The following is a 10,029-nucleotide window of genomic DNA, read 5'->3' on the forward strand; positions in this document are numbered from 1 at the left end:
ATCAACAATGTTTATTACTGAATTAAAAAAAGAGTCCAAAGATTTTTTGTCAGCTTTTTTTCGGTTTTTGAGTTTGACTGTCCCTCTGGTATTGTTCGTCCCTCTTTAATGCCGTCTGCTGTGGAGATTTGTCTCATTGTGTTACCGCTGTTGTTCTCTAAGCATTGATGGAGTGTGACGAAAAATCACAAAAATTAAAGTTAAATCGGAAAGTCCCTAATCACATGGCAAACTGAAATGACAAAACAGAACACAAACGAATTGTTATATTCCCGACTTGGTACAGGCATTTTCAAATGTAGAAAATGGTGGATTGAACCTGGTTTCAATTTAAAGGAGATGCATTGAACATGTTTTCCGTGCTAATTTACTTTCAATATAAACAAGACGAAAACACATAATATGGATTAAAGCAAGGCATACTGTGCCAAGGTGACATTTACAACCCATAATACGAAACCATCCTAGTTGAGACTCAATAGTCCTACCCCAACTTTCATACTGCCGAACTTATCATATGTTTCTTCAATCAGCGCATCCTCGTTTTAACTTATTGACTCATGTAAAGAAAATGATGTACGAGTATAAAAAAAGTACAAATCTCGGATATATCGATAACCTTCTACGATAGTGCAAATCAATAGTGTATAATTTTGCCATTAGAAAATATTACCATGAAGGTATCGAGAAAAAGACCACGAAAAAATCCCAGTAAACATCCCGTACGTTAAATTGAAATCCATTTCTATTGTAAACGTGCACAGTGGTGTAAAAATAATAACAGATGCACATAAATGTTACAATTTATAAATCGATGCATCCGAAAAGTTTTCTACATTTATCTTTATCAGGAACATCAAAGTAATGAGGGATGTTTTAAACTTCTACATGCAAAATTTTCTATATAATTCTTGTCCTTTGTTGTTTAAAGAAAAGGTCAATATTCAGAAAATATGGTATGAAAAAATTAACATAAAAAACATACCAAACTCCGAAGAAACATCTATCAGAAAAGTTTCTAAGCAAAAACAAAACCAAAAGACCCCTTTCGTCAATCGTATTGCATATTTATGACTAGCAGCAGGGGATGAGATGATTAAGAAAGGAATCTTATTGTCAAGTTTCAAACGATAAATGTCATTTTCAAATGTGAGAGTTATTATCCATCTTTGCAGATTAGATTGTGGTCAGAGTTGTCTTTCCTGTAGTGGTATTAACGATATAAACAATTGTGGTAACTTTGAAAAATGCGACAACGATAAGGTAACTTAAAAACCAATATGGAGTAAATTTGTTTCAGACCGAAAAATCTATATTTTGAAGAATCGACATTGACGATAAATGTTTATATAACGCGATAATCGAAGGTAAATTAAAACAATTAGAATATATCCACTTAGTGCAATTATTGATAACAACTACATATTCTTGTTCTACTTCTTTGCCTTTCAATGATTTTTTTTCTCTCTCAAAGGTTTGTTACTTGCACAGATTCAGAACAGACGATGGTCAAACAAAATACGATGCAGGTTGCACATTCCCTGAGGTAATCATATTCTAATTTTAAAAAGGTCATAATATAGTTCATTATGGAAATCGGTTTACTTAATTTTCTTTTGAATTGAAGGAAGATATACGTCAGTACTACTTGCCCCCTTTTTCTTTATGTTTATTTGTGTTATTATATACCTAATTAAAGTCCAATCTGTATGTCTTTTAAAGTTTAAGTAATTTATGCTACTTACATTTTGTATTTCCCGTTTTAACCTTTAACATAGACTATGTTATTTATCTTTTTTGTCTAACATAGACTATGCTATTTATCTTATTTGTCTATAAATTTATTGATTTTTGTAGCAATTGTTTTCATTTAAGTTTTGTAGTAAAACAACATCAACTGGTGTAATTTTTGGTAAACGAGATATAGGACGAAGCCATATTGTATGTCAAAGGTGCTGCAATGATACCCGTCTTTGCAATGGTGATGCACTATGTGATGATTCGGCAGGTAAGGAAATCGTTTTGTCTTGAACTAAACAATTGTACAATTTATTCATCTTTTTGGCGCATAAGCGCTGTGTCAAAACACAACTGCATTGTTTTAAACATATATTTAAGACTCTGTGTTGAAGGCTGTACTTTCACCTATAATGGGTTTATTTTTAAATTGTCGCTTGGGTAGAGAGTTGACTTATTAGCACTCATACTAATTCGTATATCTATATAGCGATAGACAGTGGACACCAATACTTATACAGGTACTATGATGTATTCCAAACAAGCCGAGTTTTTTCACTCAATTTCAACTATCAATGTAAATTTTGAGGACATTTGTTTAAATAAAGGCAACAGGAGTAGACCACTGTTCGAAAGACACAAATCGATTGACAGAAAACAAATCCGATTAACAAACTAAAACTGAGGTACATACATCTAGTATAGAAGGAAAAGAACTAAACTACTAAAACACTAAAGTGCAACAAAAAAACCAAAACGACAATGCAACACACACAGAAACGACTTATATGATCACAACTGCGATTTTCATGACTTCGTACAGAACATTAAAATAAAAAAAAAGATGGGTTGAACCTGGTTTTGTGGCTAACCAAACCTCCCGCTATTATGGCATTGTTAAATATAACACTAAAATGATATCATTAGATGACAGGACTACAGTATAAATAAATGCAAGAACATTACAGACAGAGAAATACACAAATGAATATTACAATAGGACATTTCGACATGCTTATTGCTATCAAACATTGTCAAAGGTACCAGGCCTGCAATATAATACCCAATACGCGCGCTTCGTCTTTATAAGACCCACAGGCGACGCCCAGATAACAAAGTAAAGAAATTAAAAAAAACTACCACATTGAAGAACATCAATGACCAAAATTCCAAAAAGTTGTGCCAAGCACGGCTAATTTTATCTGCACTGGGGGCAAGGAAATCCTTAGTATTTAGATAAATATCCTTGCAAGCAGTAAAGTTATGAAAATAAATGACTATATAATAGATGTTCAATTTGAACAGCGGTTTATTACTGTAGCTTTTATGTCAACACCGAAGTGGGGACTCACCACAGAATGAAAACGAACACGTTAAAAAAAACAACAACCGAAAACAGCATATAAAAGGCACAAAAAAACCTGCATTGCCATACGATTATAACGCTACAAATGTGACGTCACAGGTAATTTCAATTTTTTTTTTTATATTGTTCAAAATCTGGTTTGTAATTACGGTATTTTATGGAAGCAATAACAAGTACAATTTTATCAAAATAGAATTGTGTTAGTAATTAGATAAATGAAATTGTACTAACTAGTTATGGCGGTATGTGTACATTCAAATTTTAGCCTCAGAGAAAACTTATTATTTCATTTCAGTCCCCATTCAGCAATGTCTGTCGTGTAGTGGTGTAACTGATCCAGCGTCATGCAACAAAGAAATATTGTGTGATGACAACGAGGTAACTTTGCATAAAATGTTTATCTAAGTTATGAAGCAGCAATGATTGTTTAATTTATTGAACGTAATTGGTGTTTTAATGTTACTTTCAATAATATTGATGAGGCTCGGTCAGTTTCTATTTGTGGAAGAAGCCAGTAGAGATATCTACACAGTGATAGTTTTCGCAAATGTAGAAACAGAATGAATAAACTTTACATAACGTAAGCACGGGCCCGGATGACATTTGTTTGTGTATCACAGAACTTAGCACAGTTCAAGAGCTATACAATAAACAAAAAATTATCACGAAACGAATTAAAACACACAACAATAAATTTATCTAATAATTGTTATATTTTACTGTCCAAAGTATTGATAAAACTTGCTGCTTTGAACAAAACTATCAGAATTCACGATTTTTCGCATTGCTATTCTATTATATATATATATATATCAACAGGGAAAACTTCAAAATTATTTTGTTACATTTTTTTATGTTTAGGTATGTTACTTGCACAAATACAGTACGCACACACATCACGATTACTACGACTTAGGATGTAAACATGCTAAGGTAAGTGGTAACGCCATATAACCGAGAGAAGCTGAACCAAAATCGTTCCTTTTATTTGGTGCACTACATCTGGTGGCTGATGAAATGGTATGGAAAAAAAGGTGTAGATGTCTTGCGTCTAAAGCGCTTTCATATTCACCTTCGCTCAAAGCCGAAAATAAAGGATGAGTAAAATGATATATACTTTGCAAATAGTTCTGCCAATTACACATTTAGTTGATAGGCGGGGTAAATTAGCTCAAAAAGAATATAGCTCGTCGTTTTAGTAGAAATAATTCTAGGACAGACTAGGAACGGAATGAATATGATATGCTAAAAAAACTGCAAATGGTAAACAAGCAAATAGGTAAGCTATAACCACGATTATTATCAAATCAGGAATATATCCTTTTAGCGAAAAGCTTGAAATTCATAGCAACGCCGACAAATAAAATAAAAATCCATTAATAGCAGACAAAAATTTATTTTCAGTTGAATTATTCTCTCTGGCGAAACTAGCTGCCTATGCAGTATGGGATTTACTCATTGTTGAATGATATACGGTGACCTATAGTTGTTAACTTCTGTGTCATCTGGTTTCTTGTTGAAAGTTGTCTCATTGGCAATAATACTACATCTTCTTTTATAAACACTAAAACAGTGTCGTGTCCTATCAGGCATATATGATGCCTGGTTGCTCTGGGGTTAATTATAAATGTTGTTTAGTTTTAGGTAATCAATATATATATATGCTTGCATCATCGTCATGTACATCCACGCATAACAAGAATAGTTCACTTAGGAACAGAACACAAATTGTAAATGCAAAATTTAAACCACTTTTTTTCAACCATAAGAATTAAGACCGCAAGAACATGCACAATGTGAGATCACACACCGCAACATCTAAACTAGTCATTGATTTGGCATAACCCTAGGTATATGCTAGGCATTTGCCACTTATGTTTTGTATAGAAGCTAACTACAAACTACTAAAAAAAAACGCATTCAAATGCAAAAAGGTTAAGTTAACTATCAATTGGAAACCTATTTTTACAGCTTTGTTTGAATTTAAATCAAGTTATATTTGGAAGACGACAGTCTGCAGGACATGCAATTGTTTGTGGGAGTTGTTGCAACAATCGATCTCTTTGCAACGGGGATTTGACATGTGCGCATCTTAGTCGTATGTATATGAATCATTTCGTTTAAAAACACATACATTTGCAGAGAAGTTTCTATCTTTTGAATAGGTTTCTTCATTACAGTTTTCATTGTTAGACCATCATCAAACAAAAATATAAAACTATGCTTAGTTAAAACGATTGAATAGTAACCAGTCCCAAACATTTTGTTCTATCAAAAGCAGAGGCTTATGGGTGTCTGCTGCTCTTGTTTTTATTTTTTTTGCTAGATATTAGAAATCCCCTTGTTTTATCCAATGTTATTTCATTGAAACTTTTGCCCACTAACCCATACTTTTTTTTAATTATTTAATAATATATAGTTTGAGATGTCATCTGCGACAGCTGATTGTTGATTTTCTATCAAAATTGTAATGTTCAAGTGTAAATTCCCAGTATTTTTTAATCAGCGGAAATTTCCAGGAAACCCCGAAAATAGGTAACAAAATGGATATAATTGAACCGTGAAATTTCTTTCTGTAAAGTCATTCGCAGATACCGAATTCTAGTTGCCTTATTTTTTTATTTTTCCAAAGCGGAAAACTGCAACTTCTTGGTAACGTTTTCAAAGGCGTTTAAATGTCTTCCCAGTACAACAAATATTTATTTCGTAAGAAGCATTACAAATAAATTTAACTTTGATCACAAATTTCACATCCTGAACCACTACATGCTATATAAGTTGTTAAGTCTTGCTTTTTTCAATTGTAATTAAATATGTGTGTTCATTATTATATATTTTCAAGAGAAAGTTGTCAGCTCTTCCTGTACATCCTCTTATGAATGACAGAGTAACCTAGTTTGTATTAGAAACCAGTGTCAGTGTTCAACAACACAGTTGTATTGGTCACATGACAGATGCTATCTGAGTAATTAATACATTTATAATACACATAAGCAAAAGAACATTATTACAACTTGATATTTGAGTATCGAAGTAAAAAATAGATAGTATCAATGCTACAAGGTGCACTGAACCAGATGTGCTTTTTTGCAGTTAGTGTTAATTTTGGCGATGCTCGGTGCCAATATTTTAAATGGCCATATTTACATGCCCATTTCCAATTTTTATGATATTAGATTCAAAGTTTCGTCTTTTAGTTTTTATTTCAAACCATCTCTCCATGTAGAGAACACTGTGTTTAAAATAGATACACTAAATAGATATAGGAAGATGTTGTGTGAGTGCCAATGAGACAACACTCCATCCATTTAACAATTTACAGAAGTAAACCATTATAGGTCAAAGCACGGCCTTCAACAAGCATTGGCTCACATCGAACACTAAAGTACAGATCATGATGTTAGTAATTTTGTTTTTTAAACTTATTCTATATTGAAAGCAAAATTCCAGTAATTTATATTGAAAATAAAGTTATAAAGTTACATTGTATTCTGTTTATTTTTTTTCATTAAAGGGAAAGCAGTAGGAGAATTTTGTAAGTCTTCTCATGAATGTCAGACAATGTTAGGATGTGTAAATAAAATATGTCTATGCTTGAACTCTGCACATACATATTGGAATGGATCAGCATGCGTATCAAGTAAGACAGTATAATAAAAGTTATATACATATACATGATTAAATAAGTTATCCCAACATAATTAGTGTTTAGTAAACATAACGACACAATTCATATTTGATAAGGACCATAAAGTCTCCACCAATGACCGAGTGGTTTTTAAATATTCACCAAAAAAGTGTATAATTTAGAAAGCCGGGTGAGCATTAACGCTACGAAAGACATTATTACAGTATCAAAAAGTGATGTATAAGTCTTGATAATATCGTTGTCTTGTTGTTTTTGTTTGATGAAGGTTTGATACTGAATTAAGTAAAAGCTGAATCACAGGTTTGGGTCTAAATAATGTCGAAAAATGTTTTTGTTGTAAATGAAGGCGTACCTGTTTATCCCACCACCTTTCAAAAGAATGATTACTAGGAAAATAACATAAATAAACTCATTAAAACAAAAAAATGTTAAAAAGGCCAAAAAAGTGCGAACTTGAAGAGCATTGAGGACCACAAATTCCGAAAACTTTGCTAAAAACAGTTAATCTATTCCTGAGGTAGAGAAGAAAGCCTTAGTATTTCAAAAATTCAAACCAAACTCATAACGTTTCGAAGTCATCATCATGGATTTAATCTCTATATATAAGTATAAACGGAAGAAAAACATGTTTTCGTGATTTTTTTTTGTTGGAATTATATGAACGTGTCATACAAGTGAGAGGTTAAGCTATATTGTAGTTATAACACAAGGTGTAATCCATTATTTTCTGCATAAGGAATTGTATGTATCACGTTACAAAATTACGGTTGTTTTTCTTAGAGTACGGTATTTATGAATCCAAAAACACTTTTCATTAATGTCTTTCCTTTTTTTATAGAATAATAATTAGAAAATTGATACCAAACATAAAATGCTACTAGTCTGACTGGTGATACATGGAATATGTATTTATTTGTCAGATTTAGAGTACGTACAAATCAAATTGTATTGACGAGTGACCATCAATAAGACTTTATATGGTTATTATTTGACGAGTGACCATCAAGAAGACTTTATATGGTTATTATTTGACGAGTGACCATCAATAAGACTTTATATGGTTATTATTTGACGAGTGACTATCAAGAAGACTTTATATGGTTATTATTTGACGAATGACCATCAATAAGACTTTATATGGTTATTATTTGACGAGTGACCATCAAGAAGACTTTATATGGTTATTATTTGACGAGTGACCATCAAGAAGACTTTATATGGTTATTATTTGACGAGTGACCATCAATAAGACTTTATATGGTTATTATTTGACGAGTGACCATCAATAAGACTTTATATGGTTATTATTTGACGAGTGACCATCAATAAGACTTTATATGGTTATTATTTGACGAGTGACCATCAATAAGACTTTATATGGTTATTATTTGACGAGTGACCATCAAGAAGACTTTATATGGTTATCATTTGACGAGTGACCATCAATAAGACTTTATATGGTTATTATTTGACGAGTGACCATCAATAAGACTTTATATGGTTATATTTGACGAGTGATCATCAATAAGACTTTATATGGTTATTATTTGACGAGTGACCATCAATAAGACTTTATATGGTTATTATTTGACGAGTGACCATCAATAAGACTTTATATGGTTATTATTTGACGAGTGATCATCAATAAGACTTTATATGGTTATTATTTGATTAAATTTTTAAAAGCAAGGCTATATCTTTATGAGTATTAAGTGTTTGTCTCTTAAATAGGTAATAGTTATTAAACATGTATCTATAAATGTCGCATCAAGTTTTGATTTCAAATATACTTTGTCATTTCTAAAGAAAATGGTTTCTATGATGTATGCATAACGTCCGTAAAATGTGCTGAGTCTCTGTTTTGCACTCACAATCAGTGTAAATGCGATCGTGATGATTACTGGACCGGTTTTATATGCGGTATAAGTATATATTTGATTTATCAATTTCTATTGGTATCATTTTATAATAGCTAGGAAGTTTTCATATATATATGTTTTTCAGAGAGAAAAAATCTGGATTTATTCAACTGGAACAGCAACACTGTAATTTTTGAAAGCCTTGTATGAATATAACATTGTAAAAGTAACAAATAGCTACATAAACAAATATGCCTTCATAATATTGAACAGATATATCAGGTAATGGAGGTGTATTTAAAACAGTACAAGTCAAGGGAATGTGAAATTTCTTGAGTCGCTAAGCGAATGAAATTTGATCAAAACACTGGTATTTGTGCAAATACCCCTCCATAACATTACATATCTGTTTGATTACACCGAAAAGATTGTGTTAGAAACCCTGTATAACGAAAGAATTGTTAAAGACTATCAAAGCATCGCGGGAATTTGAAGTTATACTTGTTAAAGGTTGTCTTATGTAACGTAGTCTCCGAGAAAAATGTTGCAAGAAAAGGGTCAAGAAGGTAAAAAGGAAAATTCGAAATGGCAAATACCACGGGAACGAGATGACTTTAACGCAGACTCACCGTCAATTGTGAAAAAAATGCAAATTTGATCGAAATGAGGAAAAAGTGTTAGAATATGTGAAAAATACACCGGCTACCAACCAATCAAAATCTGACATTGTTATATAAAGTGTAAATATGATATTTATTCAAATGGTTGATTATATCTTCCAATGAATTATGGTAGGTTTTTAACATGCTATTTATTTAGGCTTCTGATCAGTGGTCTAAAGAAGAACAATGTTTTATTAAAAACGGTACCACGTTTTAAACAAAACCAAATAGTGAATGGAAAAAAATGCCGTTTAAGTAATCACTAATAGACATGTATAAAATAAAGATACCGTAGTATACCGCTGTTTATTAGTCATAAATCCTTAAAGAGAAATCAAATCCGGGTTAAAAATGAAACAGATGGAAAAACTTAACTTTAGGAGGAAAACAACGGAACAACAGTAAAACAGTACATATATGTCTTGTAAACTATTTTCCACTTATCAATATGATAATTGTTTTATGAATAATTAATACCTACTTTCCACTCTACGAATACATCCGCTTTGTTTTATTCAGAGAAATCTGTTTACGCAAAATGTTCCTCAAAAGACAAGTGTAAAAGTAACTTAATATATGATGGACACCATTGTGGCTGTGCAAGTAACTTGTATTGGGATGAAAACATGCACCTGTAAGGAAAGTAAGTTGCTTTAGATAAAATCAATGTAACATATTATCAATCAGGGTGATGTACACAAATTTCGTAGCGAGAACATATTGAGCAGACAAGTTTATGAAGATTTCTATGTTGAT

General features: G+C 31.7%; 1 long non-coding RNA gene across 1 annotated transcript; it reads left to right on the top strand.

The window, feature by feature from the left end:
- The first annotated feature begins 1,180 nt into the window (after positions 1-1,180).
- Positions 1,181-2,008, top strand: LOC143053797 (uncharacterized). The gene is made up of 3 exons (XR_012971456.1): positions 1,181-1,263; positions 1,475-1,546; positions 1,876-2,008. It is a non-coding gene; the product is annotated as an uncharacterized LOC143053797 (long non-coding RNA).
- The last annotated feature ends 8,021 nt before the right edge of the window (positions 2,009-10,029 follow it).

The sequence above is a fragment of the Mytilus galloprovincialis genome, chromosome 12 (assembly GCF_965363235.1).
Source record: "Mytilus galloprovincialis chromosome 12, xbMytGall1.hap1.1, whole genome shotgun sequence".
Classification (NCBI taxonomy): Eukaryota; Metazoa; Mollusca; class Bivalvia; order Mytilida; family Mytilidae; genus Mytilus; species Mytilus galloprovincialis.